The sequence below is a fragment of the Phascolarctos cinereus genome, unplaced genomic scaffold (assembly GCF_003287225.1).
Source record: "Phascolarctos cinereus isolate Bilbo 61053 unplaced genomic scaffold, phaCin_HiC Scaffold_4;HRSCAF=312, whole genome shotgun sequence".
Lineage (NCBI taxonomy): Eukaryota > Metazoa > Chordata > Mammalia > Diprotodontia > Phascolarctidae > Phascolarctos > Phascolarctos cinereus.
Window position 1 is genome coordinate 7,421,641 of NW_027555847.1, and position 16,310 is coordinate 7,437,950.

The 16,310-nt window shown below is 41.6% G+C and overlaps 1 long non-coding RNA gene across 3 annotated transcripts in view; it reads left to right on the plus strand.

Annotated features, from left to right (window-relative positions):
• Positions 1 to 16,310, plus strand: part of LOC110192967 (uncharacterized) — a 46,780-nt gene that overhangs the window by 10,311 nt on the left and 20,159 nt on the right. For 2 of the 3 annotated variants that reach the window (XR_002320326.1, XR_002320327.1), the window contains one exon: positions 7,837 to 8,156. The exons of the other annotated variant lie outside the window; for it this stretch is intronic. This is a non-coding gene — a long non-coding RNA (uncharacterized LOC110192967). Of the gene's footprint in view, positions 1 to 7,836; positions 8,157 to 16,310 lie in introns of those variants that run through there. 3 annotated transcript variants of the gene reach the window in all.

Here is a 16,310-nt window from a genome sequence, read left to right on the forward strand (position 1 = left end):
AGGTAAGGAAAAACTTACATCCTGCTAAAAGGTACCATAGACAATGGAGTTATATCATTACTAAACATATAAGCACCAAGTAATATAACACCTAGATTCTTAGAAAAGAAGTTAAAGGAGTTACAGGAAGAAATAGACAACACAACTATACTAGTGGGTGACCTCAACCCTCTCAGGACTAGATAAATCTAACCACAAAACAAACAAGAAAGAAGTTAAGGAGAAGAATAGAATTTTTGGAAAGTTAAATATGTTTGACCTCTGGAGAAAACTGAATGGGGATAGAAAGGAGTATAAATTTTTCTTGGTGCTACATGGCACCTACACAAAAACTGAACATGTATTAAGGCATAAAAACCTCACAATCCAATGCAAAAAGACCGAAATAATAATACATGCATCCTTTTCAGATAGTGATGCAATAAAAATTACATGTAATAAAGGGCCATGGAAAGATAGACTAAAAATTAATTGGATCAAATAACAAATCATAGAAACAATTAATAAATTCATCCAAGAGAATGACAATAATGAGAAAATATGCCAAAACTTGTGGGATGCAGTGAAAGCAGTTTTTAGGGGAAGTTTTATATCTCTAAATGCTTATATGAATAAAATAGAGAAATAAGAGAACAATGAATTGGGCATGCAACTAAAAAAGCTAGAAAAAAATCAAATTAAAAATCCCCAATTAAATATCAATTTATGAGGTCTGAAAACCAGAAGGAGAGATTAATAAAATAAGGCTAAGAGCTGGTTCTATGAAGAAAAAAATAGATAAGCCATTGGTTAATTTGATCAAAAAAAAAAAAAAAGAAAGAAAGAAGAAAACCAAATTACCAGGATCAAAAATGAAAAGGATGAATTCACTACCAGTGAAGAGGAAATCAAAACAATAATTAGGAGCTATTTTCCCCAAATGTATGCCAATAAATTCAACAATCTTAGTGAAATGGATGAATGTTTACAAAAATATAAATTACCCAAATTAATGGAAGAGGAAATAAAATACTTAAATAATCCCATTTCAGAAAATGAAAGTGAAGGAGCCATCAATGAACTCCCTAAGAAAATATCTCCAGGGCCAGATGGCTTTACAAGTGAATGCTATCAAACATTTAACAAACAATTAATTCTAATACTATATTAACTATTTGGGAAAATAAGCAAGAAGTAGTTCTACCAAATTCTTTTTATGATACAAATATGGTGCTGATAGCTAAACCAAAACAGAGAAAGAATAGACCAATTTTTCTAATGAATATAGATGCAAAAATTTTAAATAAAATATTAGCAAAGAGATTACAGCAACTATATCAAGGATAATGCACCATGACCATGCAGGATTTATACCAGGAGTGCGGGGCTGGTTTAATATTAGGAAAACTATCAGCATAGTTGACCACATCAACAACAAAACTAACAGAAATTGTATGAGTATCTCAATAGATACAGAAAAAGCATTTGACAAAATACAACACCCATTCCTATTAAAAACAGTAGAGAGCATAGGAATAAATAGAGTCTTCCTTAAGGTAGCATTTATCTAAAACTAACACTGCAAGGAGCCTAATGGCCTTCAAAGACTCTTCTTCAGTTGTAATTTCCGCTAGGGAGGGATTGACTTCAACCTGAGGTAAACAATCAGTGGCTTCGGCATTAATTAATGATAGTCTGTTGAGGACAATATAGAAGTGTTCAGCCCATCTCTCTAGGGTCATGTCCTTATCACTAATTAATGTGGTTCCATCAGCACTGAGGAGTTGAGATGCACCATAGGGCCTTTGGCTCATAAATAACCTTCAGGGCATCATAAAAGTGTTTCAGACTATTACTATCAGCATAAAACTTCATGAATTTCATCTGCCTTCTTACTGAGCCAAGAATCCTGCATCTCTCTAAACTTTGCTTGTACTTTACTTTTGATGAAATTAAATGCTACCTTCTTACAACTGGATGAATTGTCCTACTGGTAAACCCTGTGGAGCTCTCGTTTTTCATTTAGCAACTTCTGAATTTCCCCATCATTTTCATCAAACCAGTCTTGATGTTTGTGAGTGTTCTGACCTAGATGAGCAAATGCAGTGATGCACACCAAATCTCTGAAGGCTGCCCACTCCTTTTCCACTCCACTGTTCTGTGGCCAACTGTGTGTTGGCTCAACTTTCCCTCCAAGTTAGCAACAAACTTCCCTCTCAGAGAAGAACTCTAATCTGTTGACATTGTCTTCCGGTAGTCATTTTGCCTTGGGGACTCCACTTTTGGTGAGTGTGAATATTTAGCTTGGAGAGGATAAGTCTATAATCAGTCCATCACTCTGTGCCATACATTGCTTTCATCACTCTCTCGTCCTGTCTGTCTCTTCTCCTTACAATCACATAGTCCATTAAATGCCAATGTTTGCTTCAAAGGTGCATCCATGAAGTTTTATTGCATTTAGATAAATAGAAGATAGTGCTAGTGAAGAGAAGATCATGACATGCACAAGTCTTCTGTAGTAAGTGACCTTTGATGTTGCTGTTTCCAACTCCATTCCTCCCTAGAACTCCTTGCCAAGTCTGGTAGTCTGAGCCTACTCTAGCAGGGTCAGTATGTCTAAAATGAAAGTAGATTCACCTCATTCCAGAGTTTTATAAAAAATTCTTGATTGACTCATTCATTCAACAAATATGCATTTAGGATCTACAATTTTCTAAGCATTGCAAAGTACTTAATGTTACGGAAGGGTTATTTTATTTTTACAACTGGAGAAACTGAGGCAGATAAAAGAGCTATTCATTTCTAAGTTACAAGTATGGTTATGTCCATCACTTGCTCCTGACTTCTCATCTGGGCTACTGGAATTATTTTCTAATTGATCTCACTAATTCCAGGCTTTCCCTTCTGTAATCCAAAATATCCTTGAAGCATAGATCTGATCATGCCACTACTCTGTTCAAGAATTGTTAGTGGATCCCTGTTGCCTGTGGAATAAACTACAACTTCTCAGCTTAACATCTATGGCTCCAGTCTACTTTTCTAGACTTATTTAAAGTAATTCCCTTTCATTCATCCTATTTTTCAGCTGTATCATTTGACTCTGTGTTTCCCCAAATTGGAATTCTAACTCCTATCTTTGCTGCAATTGTCCTCTGTCGCTGTAGTGTGTTACATCCTCACCTCTGTCTCTTAAGAACCTTTGCCTACTTCCAAGGTCAGCTTACGTGCCACCTCCCTGGCAAAGTCATTCCTGGTCCTTCCAGTTGTCAAGGAAAGAATGAGAAGGCATTTATTTAACACTAGCTATGCAGCAAACACTGTGCTAAGCCCTAGTGATATGAATGCAAAAGCAAAGACAATGCCTGCCCTCAGGAAGGTTACATTCTAAAGCGAGAGGCTGTATACAAATGATTAGAATTAGGGTTACAAACAGAATCCTGACCCTAGATCTGTGTCTATCTATCTAAGCCCAATTCTGAGGTAGTCAGGAAGGGCACTTTGGTCCTAAAAGTCATAGCAAAGTCAACAACTGGAAAAATTGTGCAGTCCAATCATTCTCAGACCCCTCCCAAATGAACCCAATCTCCCACTGACTCCCTTGCTAGTGGACAAGGATCTATTTCACTGGACAATAGGTTCCAAGGGAAGGAACAATTTGGGTTCCAGGGTCTCTGCCTGAGATCTGATTTCTCCCTTGCCTGGCAATCAGTCAATCTTCACTGCTGCTGTGTCAGGGCAGCTTCCAACAGCTCTTTGATCTAGTCTTCACCTGCCTAGTCAAGACCCCTGCAGTGCCCCTCCAAGCTCTTCGATGTTCTTTGTGGAGTCCCCATCCCATGTGCTTTTTCACTTCAGAGGCCATTGCTAATCACTCCTTGGCACTCCCCATGCTCTGGATGCTGTCTGGATGCTTCCCTGTCTTCTGCTGAAGTTCTGGCCTACTGTTGTTTCTTTGTGGATTGACTCAGCTGCCGCATTCTGATTGGCCCTGTCTTGGGATTAGTCACCACATGTCCAACTCCATCTGTAACCCTCCTCAGAGCCATACACACAAGAAGCTGGCCACAGCAGAAACAGGGAGACCTTTTCCTTTTGCCCTCCTTTACAGAATACTCCCAGCCCTGGCTCCTAAATGAGTCAATACTTTCTTTTCATCTTCTTTCTGTCCCAGGTTACAGGAATATAGTCCCCAACCCTGTTGACTCTTCCTGAACAGTCTCTCTGTGGTTGATAATAAACACACAGAACCACAGAACCCTTTCCATGCCCTGTTCTAGGCTCCCCACTGAGAATAGTTTCCATTTGCTCTCTCTCTCTCTCTCTCTCTCTCTCTCTCTCTCTCTCTCTCTCTCTCTCTCTCTCTTTGTATCTATCTGTCTATCTCTCTATCTATCTACCTATCTACATACACATTATATATATACACACACATATGTACACATGTATGTGTTTGTAAATAGCATGTCCATAGTTATTTATATCTTGTCTCCCCATTAGAATCTGCTCTCCCTGAAGGCAGGAATTCTGTTTTTCCCTGTCCTTGAATCTCTACTATTTACCATTGTCCATAGTAGGCACTTAATAAATGCTTGGCTATTTTTAAGAGAGGGGGCAAGGACTAAGCCCAAGGTGGGAAAGAAAGGCTTCAGGCCCCTGTCTCCCCACTCGAGATGAGTGGCCCACAAGCACGCAGACCTGCTGCTGCTCCTGTCCCTATGGGATTAGGTGAAAGAGACTATAGATGTTGACCATTTTATGAAGAATCAAGAGGGTGCCCCCCCCACCAATGGCCAGGAGCTAGAGTCTGTGCCAGGACTTGCTCAGAGCCTCATGGAGAGGAGTGAGGTCTGAGTGAGCCATGCCACACTTGGAAGGGAGTTTGGTGGGGCAAATACTACACAGAGCCTACATTAATTCTGAGCCCACACTGCCTAAAGACTGAGATGGTGTAGGGGAGAATGTGTCCCACCCCAGGTTCGGGGGAGATTGTTTTACTTTTGTTCTTACTTCATATTTGCAATAAAAATCCTCTGGTGAAAGCTAAATCATATTAATTCACTAAATGTAAATGGGGTGATAATTATTGGCAGTTAGAAGTGGGGTACCACACTGGAAGGGCATCATTCCTGATTTCTCAGGAGCACCCTGAGGGAGAGATATACCCAATCTGACTCCCAGAATAGGAATCTAGAGTCTCCCAACGTATGGGGGTTAGACTCAATAGTTTCTAGGGTCTCTTCTAGATCTAAATCTCCAGCCTACCAAGCAGAGAAAGGTCGGTCCAGGTCAGCCAGCAGTGACATATGCAGGAGAGCCTTTTTCCTCCCAGTTCCCTGCCTCGGGGGATCAGGATGACAATATTCCTCCAGGCTAGAGAAATGAAAATGCTCCAATCCTGCCAAGGAGTGGAAGTGCCCCACTGGTCATAGCTGACTTTCTGGAGTCTCCTCTTGTCTTTGCTTGCTCCAAGTTTGGCCAATGGACACAGCTGAATCTGTCTCTAATTGCTCAGCCAATGCTTTGTCTTCTCGCTTGAAGGGCACACAATAGGCATTAACAAATACAGCATTTCTGTGAGTGGGGCCTGGAGCTGTCCTTTTATCTCATGAGTTTAGTCATCTTGTATTTCCTGTGTTGACAGTGCCAACAGAAGAGGCCCATCTTCGCGGACCCTGACTTAGCCTTCATAAAAGACATAAGTTTGAAAGAACCACTGCCCTTTTACAATGAAGTTCTAATAACCTGCGCAAAAGCAGGAGTTGGGGGGGGGAGCCCTGTGCCACCAGAGTGGGGAACATCTTGGTCTGGTTAAAAGCTGCACACAGAATAGAAAACAACTGTCCTTTGTCATCTCCCTTAAAAAAAATTCATGTACAGACATTTTCACTCATGTTAAGGACAGAAATTGCTTCAAATGCATACCAAGGCCAGCCCTAGGAGAGGCATCGGGAAGACAGGACTTGGGCTCAGCTGCATCTGAGCTGGTGTTCTCCCTATAAATTCTTCCTGCTGGACCATCTTCAGACACTGGAGACAAGTGACCAAAATGGCCCTGTCCTGTCTCCAAAGAGCTTCTGTTCAATGGGGAAAGTATTTCCCTCAAAACTTCTCCCTGGAGTTCAGCCTATCGTCCACTCCTCTCCGTGTTGGTGGGTTTGTTTTTATTGCATCCACAAACCGATCGGGTGGAATAGAATGGGCTCTGTGAGGGATAATGAGGAGTGGTAGGTCTAGTCCTTGGCTTAGGAAAGCTGAGGAGGACAGGGGGAGCCAAAGAGATAGATACAGTCTGGTGGGCACAGACTAGGAACTGGGGAGAGGAGCTGTTACCCTGATGCCGTTGTCTTGTAGGAGCTGAAATCTTCCGTTAAAATCCTCTACAATTAAAAAAATTTGAAGCGCCACCATTGTGGACCTTGGAGGAGTTTAGTGTAGCCTACTCTTCATGGATTTAAGGAAAGGTAGACCAGAGAGGGGGAGAAAGCTCTTGCCTCAGGTCATGGGGTTAGTTAATGACAAAGCCAGGACTGTTAATGAGACCTTTGACTCCCTGCTGAGTGGGGTCAGCTAAATAATGAAAACGTCAGCAGGCACCGATTAAGCCCCCACAGTCTGCAAGGCACTAGGAGTGTGAGGACAAGAACTGCACAACCCTTTCTCTCAAGGAGTTTACGTCTTCTACAGCCTGGGCTTCGATAAGTAAAAGGCAACTATATACATAAAGTAAATACAGTCCTTTCAAGAGGGAGAGAGTGCTAATGACTGGGAGGGAGGTCTGGGAAGGAGGGGCCAGCAGGACAGACTTCATGCAGTTGGTGACAACTGAGCTGTACTTTGAAGAAAGCTGGGCATTTTAAGAAGTGGAGGTGAGGGTAGAGAACATTCCGTGCACTCGAACCATCTGTGCAAAGGTAGAGACAGGAAATGGAAGGGAATGTCCAGGGAACAACAGGCAGGTTGACTGAAATAACCAGCTGGACAAGATACAGTGATTGGTAATTAAAAGGAATTAAGCAGGCAATGGGAGTATAGGTTATGAAAGATGTTCAGGGTTAGACCAAGGATTTGATGTTTTATCCAAGAAGCAATAGGGAACCATTGGAGAGAGGAGTGGGGGGAGACAGACAGAGACAGACAGAGAGACAAAGAAAAAGACAGGAGACAGAGACAGCACTAACATTGTCTCTGAGGCTCTGAAACTATGATGTTCGAAGGATGCTAGTGCCTTCAACAGAAATAGGGAAGTTTAAAGATGGGATGAATGTGGTGGGGGGGGAGAAAATGTAATATATAAATGTATAAAAGTATTGTTCTAGGAACATTGAATTTGCACAGAGAGAAATTTGAGGCTCAGACTGCTGATGCTCAGAGCACTTAGAGTCTGCCCCAACTGACAGAGAGAGAAGATGGTATGGGTATATATGATCAGACAAAGATTAGATAGAAACAGAGGCATAGATATAGATACAGACGTGGATGTAGACCTAGACAAAGATATCGATGCAGAGAGAGATGATAGCAATATAGGTATACTCAAGGTTCTCTCTAAAACAAGGCACAGCTCCTGTCCTTTCACTCCCTAGCCCTGCCTCTTCCATATCTCCCCCCATAAGGTATAGCAGCCTCAGAGACAATGGAATTCTGGTACAGCTGCCAAGGTCCAGTGCACCTGAGCAGTTGAGGAAAGCATACTTGAGCCACAGGTCTGCTGTGACTCTTCAGTCTCCACTTCTAGTCCCGAGTTCAGGCTGCTCAGATGGGTTTGTCCAAAGGGAGGCAGCTGAGACCGAGACAGGGCCCCATTATCACCACCTGATTTCTCAGTTTGAGAACATCGATTTCTTCCCTCCTTTCTAGGACTCTGCTGATCAGGTGTCTGACCTTTCGATTCGTTTGCTTGAGCTGTGCCCTGATCCTTTTGGCACCACAGATCTCAGTGGTTTCTGAACATAGCCAGGCATTGTTTCCAGGCAGCTTGTCTAGAAACAGAAGATTTCATCATTCAGCTCTCCAAAGTCATCATGCCAATAATTCTGGAGGAGTGGCCCATTGTTAAATGCCCACCACCAAGACAAATGAGATGGGAAAGTGATGCACCTTTCTGCAAAAGAAAACACAGTAGAAACCAGGGGCTTGTTTTTGTTGGGGGGAGGGGGAAGGAATGTAGGCAAATATAGCATGGCTCAAACATTAGTCTTATTTATGTAACCCATGGCCCCAAAGCAAGGTTCTGGGTTCACACAGATTGACTTTAATCTCAAGGACTTCTCACACAAATCTCTCCTTGATTTGCGCCCCCACACATGACTTGCCCTGGGAATATCTGAATTTAGCTCATGTCTAGGTCCAAAATGACAAAAGGAAAGGGGAAATCAGCCCTGATGCAAGCACCCAGGCTAACAATAACTCAAATAGAGGAGAGGACATATTTTATACATCAACTACCAAAAAAAATGCTGATTTGCATTCAAGCCCATAAATAGTCAGGGTAGCCATCCCTCCCTCTCTGATGAACCTCTGCTTCCCGGGGACTTATGCAGGTTCCTATGGACTTTTTGTACATTAATTAGTAAGCACCTCTTGCCCAGTTCCTAAGCTAAAACCGTTATGGTTGTCACTAAGTCAAGCAAAGATATAGGTCAGGTGTGAAAACAACAGCTTTGATTGATCATTGCCAATGCCTTAAAGTTAGAAAGACATAAATTCAAAGCCTACCTCATGTTTACTGGCTGTGTGATCCTGGGAAAATCACTTAACCTCTGTTTGCCTCAGTTTCCTTGATTGCAAAATGGCGATAATGATAGCACATACGTCCCAGAGTTGTTGTAAGAATCAGATGAGATAACATATGTAAAATGTTTAGTTAGCACAGTGCCTGGCATTTAGGTGGCATGTCTAATAACTGCTTATCTCCTTCTTCCCCAATATGATGTTTAAAAGCACAGAGAATATTCAGCACCAGCAGAGTTCACAGCTTTTCAAAGATTTCAGAAGGACTAAAGACCTCATTAATTACTTATTTTTCTTCATTCAGTTCCATCTGAGACTGATTTCAAAGGAAAAAGTCTAATAGCAGCTGCTCCAAGTCTTACTATCCTAAACATTTTTTCCTTGAGCCTCTCATACTATCTTCTTCCTAAGAGAGGATTGTGTCCTACATTGCCGAGAAAATCAAGGCTGACCACCCTGAATGCCTTCTCTTCTACTATAAACCCTGAAAATAATTTACATCATCCTTAGTTCTTTCCTCCTCTTCTCCAGGCTCGAATGATGAGGCAGACCTTCTCCATGCCAAGTCCCACCCCCTCCCCTCAATCCTGTTCATTCAGTTCAATTTTATTCAACTCAACAAATGTCCCTTTCCATCATTTCTAGAAATTCTCTCTCTCTCTCTCTCTCTCTCTCTCTCTCTCTCTCTCTTCTCTCTCTCACACACACACACACACTCACACACACACACACACACACACACACACACGCACATTTTTCCTCCTGGATACCTAAACATTCTCTTCTCTTCTCCATTGGCTACCATGGCATTGCTCTCTCCTGGGTGACTCCCTACCTATATGACCACAATGGCATCTTCTGCATCATCACCTAATTCCTTTTTTAAAAAATTTTGTTAATTTGTTTTGATTTATCAACAATCACTTCCATACGCTTTTCAGTTGAAAATTTTTCTCCCCCTTCCTCACCTCCCCACCCTCCCCAAGAGGTCACACAATCTGATATAGGGTTTGCATTTACACCCTATTAAACATTTTTCCCATTAGTGAAGTTGTAAGTAAAAATTAAAACCAATAGGAGGAACCATCAGAAAGATGAAACAAAACTCAACAGAAGGTAAAAATAAGTGATAGCGATTCGACTTCCATAGTTCTTTCTTTGGATGTGGACAGCATTTTCCATCCCAAGGCCTCTGGAGATGTCTTAGATCCTTGTAATGCTGAGAAGGGTTCAGTTTAACAATATTAGTCATCACATAACGTGGCTGTTATTGTGTACAAAGTCCTCTTGGTTCTGCTCACTTCACTCAGCATCAGACCATATAAGTCTTTCCAGGTTCTTCTGAAGTCAGCCTGTTCATCATTTCTTATAGCACAATAGTATTCCATTACATTCATATACCACAACTTGCTCAGCCATTCCCCAATTGATGGGCATCCTCTCAATTTCCAATTCTTTGCCACCACAAAAAGAGCTGCTATGAATATTTTTGTACATGTGGGTCCTTTTCCCATTTGTTTGATCTCTTTGGGATATAGCCCTAGAAGTGCTATTGCTGGATCAAAGGGTATGCACATTTTTGTAGCCCTTTGGGCATAGTTCCAAATTGTTCTCCAAAATGGTTGGATCATTTCACAACTCCACCAACAATGTATTAGTGTTCCAATTTTCCCACATCTTCTCCAACATTTATCATTTTCCTGTTTTGTCATGTTGGCCAATCTGATAGGTGTGATGTGGTACCTCAGAGTTGTTTTGATTTGCATTTCTCTAATCAATAACGATTTAGAGCATTTTTTCATATGACTATAGATGGCTTTAATTTCTTCATCTGAGAACTGTCTGTTCATATCCTTTGACCATTTATCAATTGGGGAATGGCTTCTGTTCTTATAAATTTGTCTTAATTCTCTATATATTTTAGAAATGAGGCCTTTATCAGAGAGACTGGTTGTAAAAATTCTTTCCCAATTTTCTACCTTCCTTCTAATCTTAGTTGCATTGGCTTTGTGCAAAAACTTTTCAATTTAATGTAATCAAAATTATCCATTTTGCTTTTCATAATGTTCTCTATCTGCTGTTTGGTCCTGAATTCTTCTGTTCTCCATAGATCTGATAGGTAAACTATTTCTTGTTCTCCCAGTTTGCTTATAGTATCAGCCTTTATATCTAAGTCATGAACCCATTTTGACTTTATTTTGGTACATGGTGTGAGATTTGGGTCTATCATCATCACCCAATTCCTAACCCTTCTTCTTTTTGCTTCTCTTCTCTCCTCTCCTCTCCTCTCCTCTCCTCTCCTCTCCTCTCCTCTCCTCTCCTCTCCTCTGCTTTCCTCTCCTCTCCTCTCCTCTCCTCTCCTCTCCTCTCCTCTGCTTTCCTCTCCTCTCCTCTCCTCTCCTCGCCTCTCCTCTCCTCTCCTCTCCTCTCCTCTCCTCTTCTCTTCTCTTCTTTCTATACACTTGACATCATTCAATCCTAGGGGTTCAATATCATCTCTGTGTAACATTTTCAAATCTTATCTATCCATTCCTAGTCTCTAACCTGATCCCATATCATTAACTGCCCATTTGACATCTTAACTGAAGACATCCCACTGACATCTCGAATTGAGATGTCCAAAACCAAACTGTTTCCAACCTATCCCCTCACCTGCTCTTTCTCCAAACATTGATCTTTCTGCTGGATCCCTTCAACCAAGACTCATTGAATCCCACCTTCAGTAAGTGGCACTGTCCTGGTCCTCCTCACTGCTAGTGCTTTCCCTCTTAGATTTCCTTTCATTTATACTACAATTATCTTGAATGTACAGAGTTGTTTGCATGTTTTCTCATCCATTAAGATGTGAACTTCCTGAGAGCAGGGATTGTTTGGGGGCCTTTATTTGTATCCCTCATGCTTAGCACAGTGACTGGCGTACATGTGTTAATGCTTATTGATTGACTCGCTACTGATAATACAACTGACCTTCTGGTCACTGAGAATCAAAACCATAAAATTTTCTTTGACTTTTCCCTTTTCTTTCCCTTCAGACTCTGCTGTCATCTACTCAGTTGGCAAGCCTTGTGGATTCCACCAGCACAGATGATCTTCCTAAGATGCAGTTATGATCCCAGTTAAGGTCCCTCCCCTTTTCAAAAACCATCAGTTGCTCCCTATTACCTCTAGGATAAGATATAAATTCTCCAGCCTAGGCTTTAAGGCTCTTAATGATATGGCTTCCACTTACCATTCCAGACCTCTATCTGGCTTCTACCTTTTACACATTCTACCTTCCAGACAAGCTGGACTTCCAGCTATTCACTGAATTCATTACCCCATTGTTTGTTTGCAGACTATCCCACATGCTAAGTGGCATAATGGATTGAGCTGGGCCTAAAATCAGGGAGACCTGAGTTCAAATCCAGCCTCAAATATTTATGAGATGTGGGACCCAAAGCAAATCACCTAACCCCATTTTCCTTCTCTGTAAAATGAGGATAACAATAGCACCTGCCTTCCAGAGCTGTTAGCAGGGAGAAAATGAGTTTATATATATACATATATGTGTGTGTGTGTGTGTGTATGTATATATATATATATATGTATATATGTGTGTGTATATGCATATACATGTGTGTATATGTATATATATACATATATACATATATTTATATACATATATATACATATATATACATATATTTATATACATATATATATATATATATATATATATATATAAAGTGTAAATTCATAATCTGTGCCCCTTGCCAACCCTAAAATTCTATATAAATGTTAGAAAAATACTAGCTGTCTCCAATGTCTTGAGTACACCCCTCACCCAATCACCACTTTTAATTCTCTGAAGATTTTGATCTTCCTTTAACTCTGAGCTCAGATGCCACCTTCTCTGTGAAGCCTTCCCTAATATCCCTGCTTATTAATGCTCTCTTTCTCCTTAGATTTCCAGCTGTTCCCAAGGCTTGTCTGCCATTTAACAGCAGTACCTACAGGGACTGCTTAATGCTGTCCTTGTGTGCACAGACATTGGTGCTTCACAGGTATTTAATAAATGCCTGCTGACATGAAACATATCTTGTGATGTGCATTCTCTTCCTCACCTCCAAAGATTCCTGACTAGAGGTCAGGGAGGGGGAAAGTGGTTGGAAAATTCAAACCACAATCAAAATGGGAAGAATTTTTAACATAGCTTTGATTCCTGACTTCAGTGAAAGTTCTACCTAGTCATGAGATAGTGGTATTGGCAAGAGCCTCCCAGGTCTCACATGCCTGCCAGACTCAAACTGGATCATTCAGTCAATGGCAGGGAGTATCCCCTGAGAAACTGTCCCCATTTCCGGAGAGTCCTAATTGTTAGAAAGTGTTTTCCTTCTGTTCCAAGGATGGTACCATAAGTACTAAGAGCACAGGCCACTTGAGCATGCTTTTAAATACTAGAGAGTTGTTGGAGACACAGAGATTGAGTGATGGTTCATGGTTATACAGCTAGTAAGTGTCAAAGGGGCAATTGGCAGCCAACTGTTCCAGACTCTGTCTACCATGTCTTGTTGCCTCAGAATTCCTCCTCTATAAAAGAAATTATGTTTCCCTGTAATCTCCACCTATTAATTCTCATTCTGTTCTCTCTTGTTGACCAAGCAAAACAATCCTATTTCTTCAGCCCTGACTTCATCTATTTTAGGGCATCTATCATGCCCATTTTTCCTTCAGTCTTCTCAAGGATCCACCTTGATAGTTTCTCCAATTAACCTCCTGTGGGCATCTTTCAAATCCCCTTAACATTGTGGTCACACTCCCCTGGAGGCTTTTCAGCTTGTTAATGTCCTTTTAAAAAATGCCTCATAAATCAAAGATTCCCATGATTTTATTGGTGTAGGGAACTACCAGATAAAGGTACTTCCTTTCTTAATGGAGGTCAAAATATTCACTGCAATCTATAGTCTTAGAGAGTGTCTTAGAGCACTTGACCAGGGTCATGTGTGTGTATGTGTCAGAGACAAGATTTAAACCTAGGATATCCTGACTTTGAAGCCAGCTCTCCATTCACTATGCCCCACTCTCTTGGACTAGAAGTGAATAATCGTACTCCAGGTGACATCTGAGCAGGGTCAAGTGTGACCTGCATTTACACCAGATTTGCTTCATTCCTTCAATCAGTCAGTCAACAAGCATTCACTGAGCACAATATATGTGCCAGGCACTATGCTAAACACTGGGGTTACAAAGAAAGGCAAAAAACAGTGCCTGCTTTCAAGGAGCTCAGAATCAAATGGAAGATGTATGCAGACAACCTATGTATACAAGATATAGATGGATGGGTAGGAAATAAGCAAGGGAAGAAAGGCTTCTTCATTGAATGGGATCAAGAAAGGTTCCTAGTAGAAGGTATGACTATCCAAGACTTAGAGGAAGCCAGGCAAGATGAGAGGCAGAGATGAGGAGGAAGAGAATTCTAAGCATGAGCAACAGACAAGGAAGATGCCTGGAGTCAAGAGATTAAGTTTCCTATTTGAGCAACAGCAAGGAATCAGGGTTACTTGATCACAAAACCCATGGGGAGGGGGAGAGTTAAGGGGTGAGAAGACTGGAAAGGTGGGAGGAGGCCAGGTTAGGAGGGGCTTTGAATGCCAGTCAGAGAATTTTATTTGATGTGGTGATAGGGAACCACTGGAGGTCCTTGAATTGGGGTGTTGGCATGGTCAAACCTGCTCTTGATCAATTGGACAGTGGAGTAGAGGGTGGGATAGAAGGAGGAGAACCTTGTGGCAGGAATACCCCCCAGCAGCTATTGCAGTGATCCAGGCGGGAGGTAATAAGGATCTGCACCAGGTGATGATGGGGACAGTGTCAGAGAAGGAAAAGGGACACATTCAAGAGATGCCACAGAGGTAATATTGACAGGCGTGGGCTACAGAATGGATATGGGAGGTAAGAGAAAGAAAGGGGTTGAGGATAACATGAAAGTTGCCAGCCTGAGTGACTAGGAGGATGGTGGTGCCATTGATAGCAACAAGAAGGGTCAGAATAGGGTAGAGATCAGGAGGAAATATCATAAGTTCAGTTTGGGGCATGTTTGGCTTAGTATTTGTAGGAGACATCCAGTTTAAGACACCCAAAAGGCAGTTGAAGTTGCAAATCTGGAGGCCAGAAGAGAGATTAAAGCTGGATAAGCATGGGACACATGAGCCCAGATATAATATTGGAATCCATGGGAGCTGAGAAGACCACTAAGCCAAACGGGGATTTGAAAGAAGTGGCTTCCTCACCTCCCTCTCAGCTGTGTTCTGGTACAATGATGTAAATGAAGAGTTTTAGTGTAGAAACTGGGCATTGTCTTTTGTAGGCCTTTAAGACTTTTAGAGTAAGTGTTGTGTGAATTGACTTATTGGAAAGAAACACCCTGAAGTGATGAAATAAATCCTAAGTCATTTTTTTTCATTCTCAGTGACTGATGAGAATGAATTTAGTTGTCAATCTATTTTTTAAAGAACCTTTCTGGATTCTTTTTGACTGGGATACCAAATGGACTATTTTGTCATCAATAGCTCAATGGATCCAAGGTTTTGCTATGGGCATCGTCTCCTGTGATGTTTGAGGCACCATCGCATCAGGGAATGAGCACTAGCTCTAGAATCTGAGGGTATGAGTTCAAATCTCACCTCTGCCTACCAGCTAAATGATCTTAAGCAATTCACCACTTCCTCGGACCTTTGTTTCCTCATCTGTTAAATGAGAGTTTTGGACTAGATGACCCTATAAAGTCACTTCTGACTTTAGAACTAGGATTTTACAGAAATAAAAATGAAATTGTGAACCCTCCTCACCTCCTCACATCTCTTCTCCATGTTCTCCCCTAAATCCAGCACAAGGTCTTCCTTGTGGAGGCCTTCATTCCTTCAGATATCTTGATGCTCTTTGGGCATCAGCCTCATCCTCATGTTCTCCTTTAATTATCCCTAAATCTTTGGGCCTGACAGCCCTCCATGCTTACCTTCTCATAGATCTGGTCCCTTTCACTTCATAGTCTATGAGGACCCTTCTTTGGTCTCCTGAATACTTGGTATCATATTTCAGGCCCCTCTGTGTCTACGTGTCATTTGGGGGAAAATGCTTTCATTTATTCAAACCCCATCATGTCGCCCTTGGGTCACTTGGCATTTTGATTATTGAAAGAGTGTGGTGTTTAAAGATTTGCAAAGAAGCTTGGTGTTAAATAATTCCACTTGACCTCTACTCTGGCCATTCTTTATGACAGTAGTGAGCTGTCAAGAAAACTATCTGCCCATCCCCCTGTTCTATGCCTCACCTGCTGTTATTAAGCAAGAAGAATCCCAGAGGTGGAGAAGAAAGAGCGAATTTCGCAAATGACTGTTCCATCTAGCTCAAGTGCTTCTTAGCGCAGTGTGCATTCATTAATGAGACAGGAAACAATAGACTGTTCTGATAGAACATTTCAGCTGAGCTTTGTTCCCACTAAATGGCGGAGAGGTCGCCCGTCCTTCCTTTCTCCCATGCACCCACTCATCTCTCCAGGGCTCGCTCTGGGTCTCACCACAACAAAACCACATTTGTAACCTGGACTTCTCTGCACTACCGTG